Below are 23,724 nucleotides of genomic sequence, written 5' to 3' on the forward strand. Positions count from 1 at the left end.
TCACTGTAATATTTATTACTATTAAATAGGGTTGCACCGATACCATTTTTTTAAGACCGAGTACAAGTACCGATACTTGTTTTCAAATAATCGCCGATACCAATTACCGATACTTTTTTTTTTTAATGTCATGTGACAGTTAACCAAGCACAATACAGACTAATTATTTAAAGGGACAGTCAACACCAGAATTTTTGTTGTTTTAAAAGATAGATAATCCCTTTATTACCCATTCCCCAGTTTTGCACAGCCAACACGGTTATATAAATATACTGTTTAGCTCTGTGATTAACTTGTATCTAAGCATCTTCTAACAGCCCCCTGATCACATGACATTTTATTTATTATCTATTGACTTTCATTTTAGCCAATTAGTGCAGTGTCTGCCACAATCCACAGGCGTGCTCACAATGTTATCTATAGGGTTTACCTGAACTAACTCCCCCCTGCTGTGAAAAGCAAATACAAAAACATGTGATTAGAGGCGGCCTTCAAGGGCTTAGATATTATCATATGAGCCTTCCTAGGTCTAACTTTCAACTAATACTAAAAGAACAAAGCAAAATTGGTGATAAAAGTAAATTGGAAAGTTGTTTAAAATTACATGCCCTATTTGAAACATGAAAGTTTTTTTTGGACTTGACTGTCCCTTTAAGATTCCTTCTTTATAATTATGAAGGACTGTAACTTAAAAGACATTATGAAGTAATAAAACAGTTTTATTTGTCATAAAGTTCACAGAACAGGTTTATAAATAAAAATATTACAATAAAAAATATTAATAATAACAACAAATAACAAATATAAAATCACAACCAACCAAAAGTGCAAAACAGTAAAAAATACAAAAATAGTAAAAATAGAACAGTGCACTGTTTAATCATGGGGAACAACACTATGGGCTAAATTACATTTGACTGGTAAGTTTTACCAATGCTATGCTAAAGTCTATGGAGTTGGAAATGTGAACAAAGCATTGATAAAGCTTACCAATCAAATGTAATCTAAATCTAGTCCTATAATTGCAGGATGAGTGTTTATTGGAATTAACTTACTTTTTGCCATGAGTATTCTTCCTGCAATTATATAAGCTAACCTATGGATGTTCCTCAGAGTACAATATGTTTTGTACATCATTGTGCAAGATGAGAACTAGCAGTAAAAAAGGCAATTTAGCAATTAGAATAATTTTTCAAAAGTTAGTGACAAGTTCTTTTTAAGGAACAGAACAGAAGCCTCTCTGCATGTTCAGCGATAAGTCTGTTTTTGCTATCAGTAAGGATGTTTGACTCTAAGTTGAACAGTCTTTCACTTTCCACACTACTGCATGGGGCAGAAAGATATTTTTGGGCCATTTTAGCCAGAGCTGGAAATCTGTTTATTAACTGCCCAGTACTTCAGGGGTTTGTCTGAACGAGGTACAGTGATCTCTCCTACAATAATACAAATAACAGCAATTTGTATTGGCAGAACAGTAGTAAACAATTTTTAGTTTAGTCTCCACTTCAGCTTAAAATGAAATGGGAACATGCAGTTTGAAAAAACGCCACAAGATAGCATATGGGTAGGAAGTGGAGGTATCGGTATAAGTACTCATGCAAATACTTGGTATCGGTACCGATACCGATACTAGTATCGGTATCGGTGCAACCCTACTATTAAATAGTGGTTAATAAATAAACGTTTTTTAAATAAACTAATTAATTAAGGAATTGAATAGTCTTCAACACTATTACAATATTCAAGGGAATGAGTGCTATTTAACCCCTTCTTGTCCCACTTCCCCCTCCCTTTTGCCTCCATTGGGACTAACACAAACCATAGAGGGACCCTCAAGCTCTCACCATATGAACTGTTGGTAGGCCACCTCCTTTGTATAGTGCCAACACCTTACACCTGCCTGACTTTGCAGTGGGTGATGTATAACTAACTGTTTATCTTTTGCAACAGCAAAAGCAATTACATTCTCTCCACAGACATGTCTCTCTCAGCCTTTGCAATTGGACGTGACTGCACAACCCTTCCAGACAAGTGACTCCATTTTAGTCAAGACCTATCAAAAGAAGCCACTGTAGACTCTCTGGAAAGGTCCTTACTGGTTTTGCTGACTACTACAACAACTATTAAAGTTGCCAAGGTCGACTCTTGGATCCACTACTCCAGGTGTAAAAGATACAGCCCAGACAAAGAAGCAGCCTGCAATGGACCAAAGAAAGAAGAAGTTGGGGCAACCAAGGCCTCTGAAGAAGGGGTAACCAAGACCCCTGACAACGAGTGGTTAATTCAGACCCTTGCTGGTTTGAAACTCCAACTAACCAGAAATAGTGAAATCTCACTAACTGAGTGAGTGAAACTGAAAGATTTGTCTTCCTTGCTCTTATTTTCATTGTCTCACTCCTCTGTTGATATCTTGAGTAACATTCCTCAATAATGTCTCCTTTGTTTTGTGTCACACTTTTGACCATGCTCTCTTACTCTATTTCCCAATATGTGTCTCCTGGTCAGTGTGTTTGTTCTAACCCCTTTACTAAATAATCTTGTTCTGGTAACTGTAGGAAAGTTCTATACGATCCTAGGGACGTAAAGGTACGTCCCTAGGATCGTCTAGAACTTTCCTACATTGGGAAACTGGCCACGGACAGACCATGGACCATCAACTACCTTGATGGCCACCCCGGGCGTAGCCTGTATACCCATACCCCACTCCTTTTTTTTCCCTCCCTGGTGGTTTCTATCTCTCCTGTCTATCTGTGTTGTTTTAATATTGCATTACCTTATACTTACACTCTCTATATTTCCTTTACAGGTGCAGAATTCCTTCACCTCAGAAACATGCCATGATACTGTCTGACAACCCACTATTCGCCATCAACTCTGCAAGAATGATGGGGATTGTTAATTGTTGTTAATGAATCTGGGAGGGGATGTTTCTGCACTATGTCATGTCACACCGCACATATTTATATATAGCGGAATCGTCTACTACCTAACAACTTCACTCCTACCTCATTTTTGCTTACCCTCTTGTAGTCCTGTGAACCATCTTGGACGGGAGCACCCATGTACTAATAGCATTGTGACTGTCAAACCGCCATGAGTCACATTTACTTTTTGTGATCGCGTCACTTTGACGTTTGCGATCAAAGGGGGGAATATTATGAGCTGCTTATTCTATTTTCATTATTTTATATGTTTAACCAAACTTTTCCTTTTCTTTTACTGAACTCTTCTCTGAAACTGCAGCTATATTACTTATGTATTTTCCAGCAATTCACTTATAAGCTAGTAAGCTACGTATCTGCATTTTTCTAACAACTTGCTTCTAACCTAATAAGTTACACAAACATATAACTTTGTTTTGGCTTTTTCTCACAGATTGTTTTCTAAATGTCTTAAAATCAAGGCCTCTTTGTCTAGTATTATTTTTCCAACCCAATTAGTATCTGGCCAAATTCCAAGAAAGCATATCTTACTAATTCTAACATAGAGAACCTGTTTTTTTTAGCAACCACTAATCACGTGAGATTTATTGGCCAATTATTATCAGCCAATTAGATCTCTGCTTTGTTAGGAACTTTAATAGTATAAAAATGCATGTATATGAAAATGAGTTAGTCTTGCGTTGCTGTGTTTTGTGCTGGGACACTGTTGCAACAGTGTAATAAAGATTACCTCTCCTGAGGTGAGCCCTTGTTTGATAAATATCTGGCCTGAACCTCTTTATTACTGCACCTGAGACAAGCTCACTCACGACAATATGTAGTGTGTGTCTGCATGTGTAAGTGTATGCTATGTAGTGTGTGTGTATCTGCATGTGTAAGTGTATGCTATGTAGTGTGTGTCTGCATGTATATATGTATTATATGTAGTGTGTGTCTGCATGTATAAGTGTATGCTATGTAGTGTGTGTTTGTCTGCATGTATAAATGTATGATATGTAGTGTGTGTCTGCATGTATAAGTGTATGCTATGTAGTGTGTGTGTGTATCTGCATGTATAAGTTTATGCTATGTAGTGTGTGTGTGTATCTGTATATGTAGTGTGTGTCTGCATGTGTAAGTGTAAGCTATGTAGTGTGTGTATCTGCATGTGTAAGTGTATGATATGTAGTGTGTGTATCTGCATGTGTAAGTGTATGCTATGTAGTATGTTACTGTGCATTTTTGCTAACTTTAAAGGCCAGAATCTAGAATATTAATGAGGAAAGCAGAGAGCAGTTTTAAAGAATCTATTATTAAATGTCCAATTCAGATAAAAATATTTAGCACTGTCTCTGCAAAGGTTAATTAAATACAGAGCTCACATAGATATACCAGTGGTTTGAGCTTGTGTTTGATTAAAAGAAATTACTTTATTTAGAATTTTATTTATATTACTTTGGTCTTATGATTTTTAAGCCCTGCCCCTCCCACCACATTTCATATTTTTGCCACCTCTTTTGAATTTTGAAATGTTGGGAGGTATGTTAATGTGCAGATAAAAGTTACATAACTGTACCAAGTGGCCCTATTTGTATAACCTTCCTTTTACTATAGTGTTTAGGGGGAAAATACATTATTGTTTATAACAGTATCTATATGAGAGTAATTTCTTAACATCATTACCCAGAATATATGGTGTCCCTGATGCTGTGTAAGGAGAGCGCTTTAAATATTGCTTTAAAAAGACGCTTGACGATTGTTAAAACAACTAATTCTTGTTTCCCCCCGGAGTAGTTATTTTAACAATCGTCATCTGTCAATCAATTAGACAATATGACGGGCGGGAGAGCTGTGCTTATCGGCGGAGGGGTAAAAAGCTAAAACATGACTTCCGGTGGGCGGGCCAAGGAGATAGCAGCTTGGAGTGAGAGCTCCGGAGCTGGAAACTGTTAACAAGTGATTCATCTTGGATAACCACACTCTTTGTGGGGACACTTTACTCTCCTACAGCCCGGGTGCACCCTAGCCTTGATAAACTGGGTATCCGGCAACTTTTAGCACTGGTTCACAATAACTGCCCCCACTGCAAGATCGCCAGCACATGAGGTGCATACGTATGGAGTACGGCAGACCTGAACCCTCATCCTGAACCCTCATCTAACGACTACATCTGGGGAGGACCCAAGAGAGGACTGAGGACGGGGAGATTGAAGTCGGAGTGGAGTCGTTTGCCCCAGGGCGGAATCTCGCCAAGCCGCGGTGAGAGGAGCCCCCCCGCCCATCCATCCGCATACCTAACAGACCACGCGGGAGGCAGAGAATAGGCCCAGACACCACGGCTGGCAGATTAAAGGCCATTTGATTCTCCCGGGGAGAGCTCTGCAGCAGAGTCCGGAGCTGCAAATCAACACCGCCCGGGGCGGTCAGGCTCACCGGTGTCAGCAACATCTTCTGCACGGCGCGAAAGCGCCCGGCCGCCATCTTGCCCCACACGCGGCTGATCAGCGGGCCCTCTCCCTCTTCACACTACAGCCCGGAGTGGACTTCGGAAGGTGCCCAGGCAGTACACTACCCAGGGCCTGCTGGGGTGCACTGAAACGGATCTTCTTCTGGCTCAGATTAAAGGACTAATAAGGACTAATAAGGTACGCCACTCACACTCCTACACAGACCCGGCGGCTATAGCTGAGAAACATTTGTAGGTTACAGACTGGGCACTGCATATATCTTACAGCCCCCCACCACAGACACGTCAGAAACTTAGTAAAAGACTTTAGTAAAGGACTCTGTTATATATCTGAATTACTGGGTTTATACTACCGGGACCCACGGGCAGTGTGTTTCTGGAGGCTGGGAGGTCTGATACACGGCATACACGCTGCATTCACCACATAAGCCGGGTCTGAGAACAGCCTACAACCCTCTGACTAGTTAAGGCCTTAATGGAGGGCACGAACTGAACTGAAATTCACTACGCTACACAGCCCTATAAGAAATTTTCCAAAGGCACTGCAGGAGGAACCCTTCCACTACACGCAGGTCAACACCTGGCTTGCTACAGTAAGGTTATCGAGGACATTGAATAAATAATACATGAACAAACTGCTGAGAAACTAACCCCTGTTTGGGGACCTACTTTGAGGAGCCGGGTCACTGCGTCACTGCTGTTATTGGGGAGGAAGGGGATTTCTCTGTACCAAAGCACTGTGTTTCTTTTTGTTTTTTGTATGTATTTACTGTGTGATTTATCTCTCATTATCAACCTGTAAAGTCAACGGATATTGGTACATGGATAGATTCTTGACTGGAGGTAAAATGTCTGGCAAGAATAAAAATGTAAACAAGAGCAGGGGAGTTGCTGATCATCCACAGGATGCGCCCTCCTGTGGGCAGGAGTCCACTGTAAATTATATGGACACTCATGTGGTGGTTCAGCAGCTCTCCTCCATCTTTCTCCCAAAGATTGAGAATCTGCAGAAAGGGTTGGATCATCTAACAGGTGAAATGAAACAATTTTCAGTTAGGTTCACTGAAATGGAGGATAGGGTGTCTGGTCTTGAAGACACAGTAGTGACACATGACACACAGTTGGATGCCTTACTAAAACAAAATATAAATCTGCACCAGAGGTTAGAAGACCTAGAAAACAGGTCGCGCCGCAATAACTTGCGCATTCTAGGAGTCCCTGAAAACGTGAAACCTAAAGACCTGATCCGTTTTGTAGAGGACACTCTGCCCAGGCTCCTCCAGCTTACTCCTGCGATATTTAAAGGCAGTGTAGAGCGAGCCCATAGGGTAGGCCCAGAGAGGCAGGCAGACAAAGGTAATACACAACCCAGGCAGATCATGATCAGACTGTTACACTTTCAGCTTAAAGTAGAATTGCTGTGTGCCTATAGAAAAACCTCCCCCATAGTGTTTGAAGGCTCAAAACTCTTAATATTTCAAGACTACTCATCTGAGTTAATGAGAAAGCGCAAGGAATTCTCACCAATTTGCTCTGAACTGAATAGAAAAGGGGAAAAAGTGTATCTCTTGTATCCAGCTAGGCTGAAACTGTTGACTCCCTCTGGCCCTAAGTTTTTTGAATCCCCACAAGAAATTAATGAATATCTGCACATCATGAGAGGTAGGGATGGAGCGGCTGCACCTAGATCACCCCACTCTGACCCAGGCTGAGGGATGGGAGGGGGAATGCTTTAGTGATTTCTTAACAAACACCCTAAACAGGGGTGACTGGTCCTTATAATGATTCTAATGTATTATATATCTAGGTTTAATAGGGAAGTTTGTATTGTTATTTTTTATGTTTTATTTCTTAAAGTTGCACTTGTTACACTTGACTTGATGGGCCTGCCATTTAGCCACCTCCAGAAGGCTGCACTTAGCATGTCTCATCAGGTGATGGAGAGACTTTGGGCTTTCAGCCTACCTGTTCGCACCAAATTGACTGAGCTACCATCTCCACAACCACGGGAGCAACAGACACTATGGCCAAGTCATAATGAGTCATTTAAATGTTATTTACTTATTTACAGTTGTAATTTATACTGGTGTATCTCACACACTTTACACACCACAACCATACTTTTACTATTCTCATTAAAGAATGGAACACTGGATCTTTACCCGGATGTGGCATATCCAGGGTCCATTAGTTTAGATTTTCACGACAAACAAGATGAAATACACATACTCCATTCTAGAGTGATTAGTATGCTATCATATCCTCAGGTGAGGTGGTGGATACATGTTATACTTACTAACAAAGGAACGCCTTGTATTGATGACAACATTGGTGGAAAGGAGGATAAGTTTTTTTTTTGTTTTTTTCTCTCTCTCCTTCCTTCTCTCCCTCCCTTCCTTTCTTCCTCCTTCTCTCCCGCCCTCCTCCTCCCCTTCTTGTTGGGGGGGATGGTCTGTTTGGTCGGTTTAGAGAAATTTAAATGGCGGTAAGATTTGTAACGTGGAATGTGGGTGGGATTAATTCCCCTACCAAGAGAAGTACTATATTAACACATTTGAGGCGGTTGGGGACTGATGTCACACTACTGCAGGAGACCCACCTCTCGGAGGGGGAGCACGAAAAACTCAAAAGGGACTGGGTGGGCTCGGTGGAACATGTCTCGTACACTAACTCCAGTAGGGGCATTGCGATCCTTTTCGGGAAAAAAAGAGATACGGAGGTACTAGCCACACATAAAGATACTGAGGGGAGATACCTGGTGGTAAAGGTTAGAATAAATCAGAGGATATTTGTGATCTGCAATATATACGGCCCAAATTCCAGGTCCACGGGTTTTTGGACTGGGCTTATCCAAATACTTACTCCATATCTAGGCCTGGATATAATACTGGGGGGAGATTTTAATCTGGCCCCAAACCCCACTTGTGATAGAATACAAGATCCAGAGCGTTCATCGGGGGGGAGCAGACCTAGAGGGGGGGGGGGCCTTTGAACGGAAGATTTTCTCCCGGCTTTCAGATTCGCTCCAGCTCGTGGATGTTTGGAGACTGAGGAATCCCGAGGACAGAGATTACACCTGCGTTTCGAGAGCTACACCGACGCTCTCTCGCATTGACCTTTTCATGGTCTCCTCCAATGTCATCGCGAGAGTGAACACCGCGAAGATTCACAACGTGGTGGTCTCTGACCATGCACCGGTCGAACTAAGTGTATCGATTGGGGCAACAACATCTAACAAGCGCACATTACGATTCCCTGGATATCTTTATACCTCGGACGCCTTCTCTAAGCACTTAACCCATGCGTGGAACGACTACTATACAGATAATTGTGCCCACAGGGATAATCCAGAGCTGTTTTGGAATACGGCTAAGGCGGTGCTGACTGGAAACATAATTTCCTATGTAGCAGCATTAAAGAGAAAAGCGCAGGCTAAATTGCAAAAGCTACAGGAAGCATTGACGGAGTCTTATCAGGCATACTGCGGTGGACCTTGTCAATCAGCAAAAGACAAATACCTCGCCAGTAAAAATGAGCTTGACGTATTCCTGAACCATCAAGCAGTCACACACCTCTTAAGGTCCAATGCTGTCTACTATAGAGGAGGAGACAGGTCTGGTAGACTACTCGCCTCTCTCATAAACAAAAAAACGGCTCGTAAACCGATTGCAGCCATTACCTATGGCAACAAAACGCATAGGACCCCTAAGTCCATAGTGGAGGCCTTGGCGAAATACTATGCCAAACTTTACACCAGTCAAAAGATGCCCCCCCCCCCCGGAGACCGTGGCATCTTTTTGGAATGACCTAAATCTCCCACAGATCACACCTGATCAGCTGACTGCACTTAATGCCCCCATATCCGCGGAGGAGATTCTGAAGACCATCTCCTCTATGCCAAACGGGAAAGCAGCAGGCCCTGATGGTCTACCCATTGAATTCTTTAAATTACTCAAACCTCAGGTCACGCCTATCTTGACGGGCGTGTATAACCGATATTATAAAGATTTGGCCTCCCCTCCTAAAACTTTTACAATGGCGCATGTGTCTCTAATCCCAAAACCTGGAAAGGATCCTAGCTTGCCTGAATCCTATCGCCCTATCTCCCTCCTCAACTCAGACTACAAGATACTAATGAAAATCTTGTCTGACAGGTTGAAAGTAATACTGACCGATATCATACATCCGGATCAGACCGGATTTATGTGCCACAGAACCTCGGTGACCAATGTGCGAAAGGTGCTTCATGCCATGACACACTTTGCGCCCGACTCCGGGACTTTGGGACTGAGGGGGGACTCGGAGGCCTTCCTGCTGTCGGTTGACGCAGAGAAGGCCTTCGACAGAGTAGAATGGAGTCATCTCTTGAACTCCCTGCATCGTTTTGGCTTCTCAGGGTCATTCCTACAATATATAGGAAACTTATATGCGGATCCTTGGATCTATATCATGGCTAATGGCCTGTTTTCTCCACGCATTGTATTACAGAGGGGCACTCGTCAGGGATGCCCCCTATCCCCCCTCCTATTTAATTTGGCCTTAGAGCCCCTAGCCACTAAACTACGACAGGTATACCCGGGTATCATGTTGGGGGAGGCGAGAATGCACCTTGCACTCTACGCAGATGACATGCTCCTATTTGTGGAACAACCGGCGGTACATGTCCCAAGGATCTTAGCAACCATTGAGACTTTTGGGTCTTTCTCTGGATACAAGATAAATAAGACCAAGTCGGAAATCCTGTGGCTTCGGAGACGAAAGACACAACAGACGACTTATCCCTTTCAGGAAGCTACCCCCACCATGACCTATCTGGGCATCCGATTATCTGCCAATACTCAAAGCCTATACCACTCTAACATCTCGCGGGTATGCCTGGAGATTGAACAGACCTTAGAGGGCTGGAAAAATTTACCCATCTCACTCACGGGTCGGATTAACCTGATCAAAATGGTAATACTGCCGCGCATTCTGTATCCCCTTCTAATGCTACCCTTCTTAATCACTAAGAAGGACATGGCACTTTATACGCGCGCTCTCACGAAATTCTTGTGGAGGGGAGGCAAGCCCAGAATAGCGCTCACAAAACTCTATGCAAAATTTTTGCAGGGTGGGTTAGGTTTACCCAACCTGAAGCTATATAACTGGGCAGCTCTTAATCGCCTCATGCTGGACTGGCAATTACAAACTGAACACTTCTATTCATCAGAGATGGAGGCTTGGGCCTTGGGAACGTTTGATCTCTCTTACCTACCCTATTCTCCGATTAACGTCGTTCCCTCAACGATCAGGGACAACCTCCTATATGGAGATGTGCTAAGGGCATGGCATTCGACCCTCAAGCATGTGGGGCGCCAGTGTGTGTCCTCAAGAATGATCCCACTGCAGCATAATATGGCATTCCCCCCGGGGATTGACACCTCCCCATTCGTCGTATGGAAGGAAAAGGGGATACGCTCGGTGGGGGACGCTCTGGATCTCTCTAGAAAATGCATAAAATCATTCGCCGAACTGCAAGCCCAGTTCGGACTTCCGAGGGCTCACTTTTACGCCTACTTACAAATGCGCCATTACATTACCCAACAGATTAGAGAGGACCCCCACTTCTGGGAGTCGCATGCGCTTGGCGCAGCTGTGGGCTCCTTCAAAATGGGCAATTTCACGATCTCAGGGATATATAAGACACTGCTAACTCGAATTGAGACTAACACTTTGAACGCGCTAGAGAGTCGGTGGACTGGAAGTCTGGAAAGGGAGGACTTAACGGTAATAATTACACAGAGCATTGAGAATGCAAGGAGGGCAACTCTTTCTATGACCCTTAGAGAGTCACAGATTAGGCTGTTACACAGAGACTACATTACGCCTAGACGGTTAGCTAAGTGGAATCCTAGAGTACTGAATGAGTGCAGTAAGTGTAGACACAACGATCCAGATTTTCTTCACTACTTTGTAACCTGCCCCCGGGTTAGACAATTCTGGGGTAGAATTGCCTTCTGGACCTCTGGGGTTCTAAAAACTAGACATGTGCACGGCTAAAAAATTCGGTTCGTTTTCGGTTCGGATCGATTTGGACTTTTCGAATTTCGGTTCGTATCGAATCGGATTCGGCAAAATTTGAATAAATTCGTTTCGGATTTATTTGGATCCGAATAAATTCGTTTCGGATTTATTCGGATTCGGCTGAATTCGGTTCTATTCGGTTCCGAAATTCGGTATGTTTTAGTACACTAAGTCACTAACACCCATAAACTACCTATGAACCACTAAACCGAGGCCCCCCCACATCGCAAACCCTATAATAACATTATTTAACCCCTAATCTGCCGATCGGATATCGCCGCAACCTACATTATAACTATTAACCCCTAATCTGCTGTCCCTAACATAGCCGACCCCTACATTATAGTTATTAACCCCTAATCTGCCCTCCCCAACGTCGCCGCAATCTAACTACAAGTATTAACCCCTAATCTGCCGACCCGATATCGCCGCCGCCTACATTATAGATATTAACCCCTAATCTGCTGTCCCTAACACCGCCGACCCCTACATTATAGTTATTAACCCCTAATCTGCCCCCCCCCCAACGTCGCCGCAATCTAACTACAAGTATTAACCCCTAATCTGCCGACCCGATATCGCCGCCGCCTACATTATAGATATTAACCACTAATCTGCTGTCCCTAACACCGCCGACCCCTACATTATAGTTATTAACCCCTAATCTGCCCCCCCCCAACGTCGCCACAATCTAACTACAAGTATTAACCCCTAATCTGCCGACCCGATATCGCCGCCGCCTACATTATAGCTATTAACCCCTAATCTGCTGTCCCTAACACCGCCGACCCCTACATTATAGTTATTAACCCCTAATCTGCCCCCCCCAACGTCGCCGCAATCTAACTACAAGTATTAACCCCTAATCTGCCGACCGCAAATCGCCGCCACTATAATAAATGTATTAACCCCTAAACCGCCGCACTCCCGCCTCGCAAACACTATAATACATTTTATTAACCCCTAATCTGACCTCCCTAACATCGCCGCCACCTACCTACAATTATTAACCCCTAACCTCACGCCCGCACCGTCACCGCTACTATAATAAGGTTATTAACCCCTAAACCTAAGTCTAACCCTAACACTAACACCCCCTAACTTAAATATAATTTAAATAAAACGAAATAAATTTACTATAGTTAAATAAATGAATCCTATTTAAAACTAAATACTTACCTGTAAAATAAACCCTAATATAGCTACAATATAACTAATAGTTACATTGTAGCTATTTTAGCATTTATATTTATTTTACAGGCAACTTTGTATTTATTTTAACTAGGTACAATAGTTATTAAATAGTTAATAACTATTTAATAACTACCTAGCTAAAATAAATACAAATTTACCTGTAAAATAAATCCTAACCTAAGTTACAATTACACCTAACACTACACTATCATTAAATTAATTAAATAAAGGAATCCTATTTAAAACTAAATACTTACCTGTAAAATAAACCCTAATATAGCTGCAATATAACTAATAGTTACATTGTAGCTATTTTAGCATTTATATTTATTTTACAGGCAACTTTGTATTTATTTTAACTAGGTACAATAGCTATTAAATAGTTATTGACTAATTAATAGCTACCTAGTTAAAATAATTACAAAATTACCTGTAAAATAAATCCTAACCTAAGTTACAATTAAACCTAACACTACACTATCATTAAATAAATTAACTACAAGTACCTACAATTATCTACAATTAAATAAACTAAAGTACAAAAAAAACCACTAAATTACAAAAAAAAACCCACTAAATTACAAAAAATAAAAAAATATTACAAGAATTTTAAACTAATTACACCTAATCTAAGCCCCCTAATAAAATAACAAAGCCCCCCAAAATAAAAAAAAATGCCCTACCCTATACTAAATTACAAAAGTTAACAGCTCTATTACCTTACCAGCCCTTAAAAGGGCCTTTTGCGGGGGCATGCCCCAAAGAAAACAGCTCTTTTGCCTGTAAAAAAAAACACAATACCCCCCCCCACATTACAACCCACCACCCACATACCCCTACTCTAACCCAAACCCCCCTTAAATAAACCTAACACTACCCCCCTGAAGATCTCCCTACCTTGAGTCGTGTTCACCCAGCCGGGCCGAAGTCTTCATCCGATGGGGCAGAAGAGTACATCCAGACCGGCAGAAGTCTTCATCCAAGCGGGGCAAGAAGAGGTCTTCCATCCATCATACAAGTACCAAAATACAAACAAACACTAAATTACCAAAACTAATAAAATATTACAATAATTTTAAACTAATTACACCTAATCTAAGCCCCCTACTAGCTATTAATATAGCTACAATATAACTAATAGTTACATTGTAGCTATTTTAGGATTTATATTTATTTTACAGGCAACTTTGTATTTATTTTAACTAGGTACAATAGTTATTAAATAGTTAATAACTATTTAATAACTACCTAGCTAAAATAAATACAAATTTACCTGTAAAATAAATCATAACCTAAGTTACAATTACACCTAACACTACACTATCATTAAATTAATTAAATAAATGAATCCTATATAAAACTAAAGACTTACCTGTAAAATAAACCCTAATATAGCTGCAATATAACTAATAGTTACATTGTAGCTATTTTAGCATTTATATTTATTTTACAGGCAACTTTGTATTTATTTTAACTAGGTTCAATAGCTATTAAATAGATATTGACTATTTAATAGCTACCTAGTTAAAATAATTACAAAATTACCTGTAAAATAAATCCTAACCTAAGTTACAATTGAACCTAACACTACACTATCATTAAATAAATTAACTACAAGTACCTACAATTAAATACAATTAAATAAACTAAACTAAAGTACAAAAAAAACCACTAAATTACAAAAAATAAAAAAATATTACAAGAATTTTAAACTAATTACACCTAATCTAAGCCCCCTAATAAAATAACAAAGCCCCCCAAAATAAAAAAAATGCCCTACCCTATACTAAATTACAAAAGTTAACAGCTCTATTACCTTACCAGCCCTTAAAAGGGCCTTTTGCGGGGGCATGCCCCAAAGAAAACAGCTCTTTTGCCTGTAAAAAAAAAAAACACAATACCCCCCCCACATTACAACCCACCACCCACATACCCCTACTCTAACCCAAACCCCCCTTAAATAAACCTAACACTACCCCCCTGAAGATCTCCTTACCTTGAGTCGTGTTCACCCAGCCGGGCCGAAGTCTTCATCCGATGGGGCAGAAGAGGACATCCAGACCGGCAGAAGTCTTCATCCAAGCGGGGCAAGAAGAGGTCTTCCATCCATCAGAAAAGTAGCAAAAAACAAACAAACACTAAATTACCAAAAATAATAATATATTACAATAATTTTAAACTAATTACACCTAATCTAAGCCCCCTACTAGCTATTAATATAGCTACAATATAACTAATAGTTACATTGTAGCTATTTTAGGATTTATATTTATTTTACAGGCAACTTTGTATTTATTTTAACTAGGTACAATAGTTATTAAATAGTTAATAACTATTTAATAACTACCTAGCTAAAATAAATACAAATTTACCTGTAAAATAAATCCTAACCTAAGTTACAATTACACCTAACACTACACTATCATTAAATTAATTAAATAAATGAATCCTATTTAAAACTAAATACTTACCTGTAAAATAAACCCTAATATAGCTACAATATAACTAATAGTTACATTGTAGCTATTTTAGCATTTATATTTATTTTACAGGCAACTTTGTATTTATTTTAACTAGGTAAAATAGCTATTAAATAGATATTTACTGTTTAATAGCTACCTAGTTAAAATAATTACAAAATTACCTGTAAAATAAATCCTAACCTAAGTTACAATTAAACCTAACACTACACTATCATGAAATAAATTAAATAAATTAACTACAAGTACCTACAATTAAATACAATGAAATAAACTAAACTAAAGTACAAAAAAACAAACACTAAATTACAAAAAATAAAAAAATATTTCAAGAATTTTAAACTAATTACACCTAATCTAAGCCCCCTAATAAAATAACAAAGCCCCCCAAAATAAAAAAAATGCCCTACCCTATACTAGATTACAAAAGTTAACAGCTCTATTACCTTACCAGCCCTTAAAAGGGCCTTTTGCGGGGGCATGCCCCAAAGAAAACAGCTCTTTTGCCTGTAAAAAAAACACAATACCCCCCCCCCCACATTACAACCCACCACCCACATACCCCTACTCTAACCCAAACCCCCCTTAAATAAACCTAACACTACCCCCCTGAAGATCTCCCTACCTTGAGTTGTGTTCACCCAGCCGGGCCGAAGTCTTCATCCGATGGGGCAGAAGAGGACATCCAGACCGGCAGAAATCTTCATCCAAGCGGGGCAAGAAGATGTCTTCCATCCATCAGAAAAGTACCAAAAAACAAACAAACACTAAATTACCAAAAATAATAAAATATTACAATAATTTTAAACTAATTACACCTAATCTAAGCCCCCTACTAGCTATTAATATAGCTACAACTAATAGTTACATTGTAGCTATTTTAGCATTTATATTTATTTTACAGGCAACTTTGTATTTATTTTAACTAGGTAAAATAGCTATTAAATAGATATTTACTGTTTAATAGCTACCTAGTTAAAATAATTACAAAATTACCTGTAAAATAAATCCTAACCTAAGTTACAATTAAACCTAACACTACACTATCATGAAATAAATTAAATAAATTAACTACAAGTACCTACAATTAAATACAATGAAATAAACTAAACTAAAGTACAAAAAAACAAACACTAAATTACAAAAAATAAAAAAATATTACAAGAATTTTAAACTAATTACACCTAATCTAAGCCCCCTAATAAAATAACAAAGCCCCCCAAAATAAAAAAAATGCCCTACCCTATACTAGATTACAAAAGTTAACAGCTCTATTACCTTACCAGCCCTTAAAAGGGCCTTTTGCGGGGGCATGCCCCAAAGAAAACAGCTCTTTTGCCTGTAAAAAAACCACAATACCCCCCCCCCACATTACAACCCACCACCCACATACCCCTACTCTAACCCAAACCCCCCTTAAATAAACCTAACACTACCCCCCTGAAGATCTCCCTACCTTGAGTTGTGTTCACCCAGCCGGGCCGAAGTCTTCATCCGATGGGGCAGAAGAGGACATCCAGACCGGCAGAAATCTTCATCCAAGCGGGGCAAGAAGAGGTCTTCCATCCATCAGAAGTCTTGATCCAGGCGGCATCTTCTCTGTTCATCCATCCGGAGCGGAGCGGCAGCATCCTGAAGACATCTGACGCGGAGCATCCTCTTCTTTCTTGATCCGACGACTAAATGACTGTACCTTTAAGTGACGTCATCCAAGATGGCGTCCCTTGAATTCCGATTGGCTGATAGGATTCTATCAGCCAATCGGAATTAAGGTAGGAAAAATCTGATTGGCTGATTCAATCAGCCAATCAGATTCAAGTTCAATCCGATTGGCTGATCCAATCAGCCAATCAGATTGACCTCGCATTCTATTGGCTGATCGGAACAGCCAATAGAATGTGAGGTCAATCTGACTGGCTGATTGGATCAGCCAATCGGATTGAACTTGAATCTGATTGGCTGATTCCATCAGCCAATCAGAATATTCCTACCTTGAATTCCGATTGGCTGATAGGATTCAATCAGCCAATCAGAATTCAAGGGACGCCATCTTGGATGACGTCACTTAAAGGTACAGTCATTTAGTCGTCGGATCAAGAAAGAAGAGGATGCTCCGCGTCAGATGTCTTCAGGATGCTGCCGCTCCGCTCCGGATGGATGAACAGAGAAGATGCCGCCTGGATCAAGACTTCTGATGGATGGAAGACCTCTTCTTGCCCCGCTTGGATGAAGACTTCTGCCGGTCTGGATGTCCTCTTCTGCCCCATCGGATGAAGACTTCGGCCCGCTGGGTGAAGACACGGTAGGGAGATCTTCAGGGGGGTAGTGTTAGGTTTATTTAAGGGGGTTTGGGTTAGAGTAGGGGTATGTGGGTGGTGGGTTGTAATGTGGGGGGGGTATTGTGTTTTTTTTTACAGGCAAAAGAGCTGTTTTCTTTGGGGCATGCCCCTGCAAAAGGCCCTTTTAAGGGCTGGTAAGGTAATAGAGCTGTTAACTTTTGTAATTTAGTATAGGGTAGGGCATTTTTTTATTTTGGGGGGCTTTGTTATTTTATTAGGGGGCTTAGATTAGGTGTAATTAGTTTAAAATTCTTGTAATTTTTTTTATTTTTTGTAATTTAGTGTTTGTTTTTTTGTACTTTAGTTTAGTTTATTTCATTGTATTTAATTGTAGGTACTTGTAGTTAATTTATTTAATTTATTTCATGATAGTGTAGTGTTAGGTTTAATTGTAACTTAGGTTAGGATTTATTTTACAGGTAATTTTGTAATTATTTTAACTAGGTAGCTATTAAACAGTAAATATATATTTAATAGCTATTGTACCTAGTTAAAATAAATACAAAGTTGCCTGTAAAATAAATATAAATCCTAAAATAGCTACAATGTAACTATTAGTTATATTGTAGCTATATTAGGGTTTATTTTACAGGTAAGTATTTAGTTTTAAATAGGATTCATTTATTTAATTAATTTAATGATAGTGTAGTGTTAGGTGTAATTGTAACTTAGGTTAGGATTTATTTTACAGGTAAATTTGTATTTATTTTAGCTAGGTAGTTATTAAATAGTTATTAACTATTTAATAACTATTGTACCTAGTTAAAATAAATACAAAGTTGCCTGTAAAATAAATATAAATCCTAAAATAGCTACAATGTAACTATTAGTTGTAGCTATATTAATAGCTAGTAGGGGGCTTAGATTAGGTGTAATTAGTTTAAAATTATTGTAATATTTTATTATTTTTGGTAATTTAGTGTTTGTTTGTTTTTTGGTACTTTTCTGATGGATGGAAGACATCTTCTTGCCCCGCTTGGATGAAGACTTCTGCCGGTCTGGATGTCCTCTTCTGCCCCATCGGATGAAGACTTCGGCCCGGCTGGGTGAACACAACTCAAGGTAGGGAGATCTTCAGGGGGGTAGTGTTAGGTTTATTTAAGGGGGGTTTGGGTTAGAGTAGGGGTATGTGGGTGGTGGGTTGTAATGTGGGGGGGTATTGTGTTTTTTTTTACAGGCAAAAGAGCTGTTTTCTTTGGGGCATGCCCCCGCAAAAGGCCCTTTTAAGGGCTGGTAAGGTAATAGAGCTGTTAACTTTTGTAATTTAGTATAGGGTAGGGCATTTTTTTATTTTGGGGGGCTTTGTTATTTTATTAGGGGGCTTAGATTAGGTGTAATTAGTTTAAAATTCTTGTAATATTTTTTTATTTTTTGTAATTTAGTGGGGGGTTTTTTGTACTTTAGTTTAGTTTATTTAATTGTATTTAATTGTAGGTACTTGTAGTTAATTTATTTAATGATAGTGTAGTGTTAGGTTTAATTGTAACTTAGGTTAGGATTTATTTTACAGGTAATTTTGTAATTATTTTAACTAGGTAGCTATTAAATAGTCAATATCTATTTTATAGCTATTGAACCTAGTTAAAATAAATACAAAGTTGCCTGTAAAATAAATATAAATGGTAAAATAGCTACAATGTAACTATTAGTTATATTGCAGCTATATTAGGGTTTATTTTACAGGTAAGTCTTTAGTTTTATATAGGATTCATTTATTTAATTAATTTAATGATAGTGTAGTGTTAGGTGTAATTGTAACTTAGGTTATGATTTATTTTACAGGTAAATTTGTATTTATTTTAGCTAGGTAGTTATTAAATAGTTATTAACTATTTAATAACTATTGTACCTAGTTAAAATAAATACAAAGTTGCCTGTAAAATAAATATAAATCCTAAAATAGCTACAATGTAACTATTAGTTATATTGTAGCTATATTAATAGCTAGTAGGGGGCTTAGATTAGGTGTAATTAGTTTAAAATTATTGTAATATTTTATTAGTTTTGGTAATTTAGTGTTTGTTTGTATTTTGGTACTTGTATGATGGATGGAAGACCTCTTCTTGCCCCGCTTGGATGAAGACTTCTGCCGGTCTGGATGTACTCTTCTGCCCCATCGGATGAAGACTTCGGCCCGGCTGGGTGAACACGACTCAAGGTAGGGAGATCTTCAGGGGGGTAGTGTTAGGTTTATTTAAGGGGGGTTTGGGTTAGAGTAGGGGTATGTGGGTGGTGGGTTGTAATGTGGGGGGGGGGGGGTATTGTGTTTTTTTTTACAGGCAAAAGAGCTGTTTTCTTTGGGGCATGCCCCGCAAAAGGCCCTTTTAAGGGTTGGTAAGGTAATAGAGCTGTTAACTTTTGTAATTTAGTATAGGGTAGGGCATTTTTTTTTATTTTGGGGGGCTTTGTTATTTTATTAGGGGGCTTAGATTAGGTGTAATTAGTTTAAAATTCTTGTAATATTTTTTTATTTTTTGTAATTTAGTGTTTGTTTTTTTTGTAATTTAGTGTTGTTTTTTTTTTTTACTTTAGTTTATTTAATTGTAGATAATTGTAGGTACTTGTAGTTAATTTATTTAATGATAGTGTAGTGTTAGGTTTAATTGTAACTTAGGTTAGGATTTATTTTACAGGTAATTTTGTAATTATTTTAACTAGGTAGCTATTAATTAGTCAATAACTATTTAATAGCTATTGTACCTAGTTAAAATAAATACAAAGTTGCCTGTAAAATAAATATAAATCCTAAAATAGCTACAATGTAACTATTAGTTATATTGCAGCTATATTAGGGTTTATTTTACAGGTAAGTATTTAGTTTTAAATAGGATTCATTTATTTAATTAATTTAATGATAGTGTAGTGTTAGCTGTAATTGTAACTTAGGTTAGGATTTATTTTACAGGTAAATTTGTATTTATTTTAGCTAGGTAGTTATTAAATAGTTATTAACTATTTAATAACTATTGTACCTAGTTAAAATAAATACAAAGTTGCCTGTAAAATAAATATAAATGCTAAAATAGCTACAATGTAACTATTAGTTATATTGCAGCTATATTAGGGTTTATTTTACAGGTAAGTATTTAGTTTTAAATAGGATTCATTTATTTAACTATAGTAAATTTATTTCGTTTTATTTAAATTATATTTAAGTTAGTGGGTGTTAGAGTTAGGGTTAGACTTAGGTTTAGGGGTTAATAACCTTATTATAGTAGCGGCGACGTTGTGGGCAGGAGATTAGGGGTTAATAATTGTAGGTAGGTGGCGGCGATGTTAGGGAGGGCAGATTAGGGGTTAATAAAATGTATTATAGTGTTTGCGAGGCGGGAGTGCGGCGGTTTAGTGGTTAATACATTTATTATAGTGGCGGCGATTTGCGGTCGGCAGATTAGGGGTTAATACTTGTAGTTAGATTGCGGCGACGTTGGGGGGGGCAGATTAGGGGGGGAACTGACATATAACAGAAGGCGGCAGACCCCTTGTCATACCTTATTCTATCCCCTAACCTTTTTTTTTCTCTCTCCTTTCCACATAAATTGCAGTGATAACTTACTCACTCGATCTAAAAGGTCAGTTATAAACTAAGTTTGTTGTTGGTTATCTGTTTTGTTTAATCCGTTTAATCTGCAAGGGGTACAATGAAAAAAAAAAGAAAAAAGGGATAGAGGATTGGGACAATAATGTATAACTTATCTTGCTAGATATTGTCAAAAGTACACATGATGACTTTTTATAGTATGCTGATTATTGAAAATTCTCGTAACCTGTACTTACTGTTACCCTCTTATTCTCAATAAAAACAATTTAAAAAAAAAAAAAAAAGCTAAAACATTCAGAAAATAAATAAATAGAAAAAATGTCATGAATTAAACTCTGTCTCATTTTTAAAATTCTATACAATGCCGTTAGGCAGTAGGCTTAACTTTACATTCACTTTAAATCCAGACACCCTGACAGTGCTACTTTGTTTTTAAACTGTATGTGTTTTTTATATTTATCCCATGTAGGATGTTGTTTATTTTAATATCTGCAAGTAAAAGTTAAGGTGGCAACCCTATTTGGGAGGGGCGGGACGATGGGTGGTTAGTGGATGGGATTGTGGGTGTGTCAGGGCAGTGTGTGGACTTGTCTGGGCAGTGTGTGGGTGTGTGGGCAGTGTGTGGGTGTGTGGGCAGTGTGTCTGTGTGGGGCAGTGTGTGGGCGTGTCTCGGCGGTGTGTGGGTGTGTCTGGATAGTGTATGGGTGTGTCTGGGTAGTGTGTGGGCATGTCTGGGCAGTTTGTGGGTGTGTCTGGCAGTATGTGGGCGTGTCTGGGCAATGTGTGGGCATGTCTGGGCAGTGTGTAGGCATGTCTGGGCAGTGTGTGGGTGTTTCTGGGCAGTGTGTGGGCGTGCCTGGGTAGTGTGTGGGTGTTTCTGGGCAGTGTGTAGGTGTGTCTGGATAGTGTGTAGGTGTGTCTGGGCAGTGTGTGGGTATGTCTGGGCAGTGACTGGGTGTGTTTGGACAGTGTGTGGGCATGTCTGGATAGTGTGTGGGAGTGTCTGGGTAGTGTGTGGGTGTGTCTGGGCAGTGTGTGGGTGTGTCTGGGTAATGTTTGGGTGTGTGTGGGCAGTGTGTGGGCATGTCTGGGCAGTGTGTGGGCATGTCTGGGCAGTGTGTGGGTGTGTATGGGTGTGTCTGGGCAGTGTGTGGGCGTGGATGGGTAGTGTGTGGGTGTGCCTGGGCAGTGTGTGGGCGTGTCTGGGCAGTGAGTGGGCATGGTTGGGTAGTGTGTGGATGTGCCTGGGCAGTGTGTGGGCGTGTCTGGGCAGTGAGTGGGGCAGTGGGCGTGGTTGCGTAGTGTGTGGATGTGCCTGGGCAGTGTGTGGGCGTGTCTGGGCAGTGAGTGGGTGTGTATGGGTGTGTCTGGGCAGTGAGTGGGCGTGGTTGGGTAGTGTGTGGATGTGTCTGGGCAGTGTGTGGGCGTGTCTGGACAGTGAGTGGGCGTGGTTGGGTAGTGTGTGGATGTGTCTGGGCAGTATGTGGGCGTGTCTGGGCAGTGAGTGAGCGTGGTTGGGTAGTGTGTGGATGTGTCTGGGCAGTGTGTGGGCGTGTCTGGGCAGTGAGTGGGCGTGGTTGGGTAGTGTGTGGATGTGTCTGGGCAGTGTGTGGGCGTGTCTGGGCAGTGAGTGGGCGTGTCTGGGCAGTGAGTGGGCGTGGTTGGGTAGTGTGTGGATGTGCCTGGGCAGTGTGTGGCTATGGCTGGGCAGTATTATTGGGAATAATATGGTCACTATATAATATATATATATTATTCTATACATTGTGTCTTGAAACTAAGTATAAAGGGTATTACTGAATTAATTTACTAATTACTGCTTCATTTCCCAAGGCTACATTTGTCTGTGCTTGGTTTACACTAATTATAGTCGATCACAATGATCATCTTCCAATATTCTACTTTTATTTATATCAATCTACACTGTATGCTTATCATTGGTGTTTACTTAAGTTTATCGATCTACACTGTATGCTTATCATTGGTGTTTACTTAAGTTTATCAATCTACACTGTATGCTTATCATTGGTGTTTACTTAAGTTTATCAATCTACACTGTATGCTTATCATTGGTGTTTACTTAAGTTTATCAATCTACACTGTATGCTTATCATTGGTGTTTACTTAAGTTTATCAATCTACACTGTATGCTTATCATTGGTGTTTACTTAAGTTTATCGATCTACACTGTATGTTTATCATTGGTGTTTACTTAAGTTTATCGATCTACACTGTATGTTTATCATTGGTGTTTACTTAAGTTGCCTCAGGTAAATTAGGTTACAACACGGGTACTCCCCCTTCCAGCAAGAACATAGTAAAGTCACTTAGTCTGCCCTAACAGGTGCTGTAATAAAACAAAACCTTTGTGACGTGTCAGGCACAACTTCACCATAACTAATCTCACAGACTCGTGCTCAAAAAGAGCCGCCAAAAATATCCCTCGCGCGCGCATAAAAATAAACGCGCCAAACCCCAGGTGCTTTCTAATAATCAAACACCTTACGCGGCATAAACACGCCAAATAATGCAAACTACGTGTGTACGCCTGTCCGTCAAAACAATCTGCCCCGCCTCTCGGGTGCTAATTGGTTGACTTGCGACAAGTGTCTGCAGAGACCGCTTAAAGTTGTTACTATTGTCAATCAACTAAAGAGACTTCTCTGTAATCCGTATTCTAATTGGCTGGCTTAATGTCAGATCAGGACTCAGGCAGGTG

Source organism: Bombina bombina, chromosome 7 (assembly GCF_027579735.1).
Source record: "Bombina bombina isolate aBomBom1 chromosome 7, aBomBom1.pri, whole genome shotgun sequence".
NCBI classification, from domain to species: domain Eukaryota; kingdom Metazoa; phylum Chordata; class Amphibia; order Anura; family Bombinatoridae; genus Bombina; species Bombina bombina.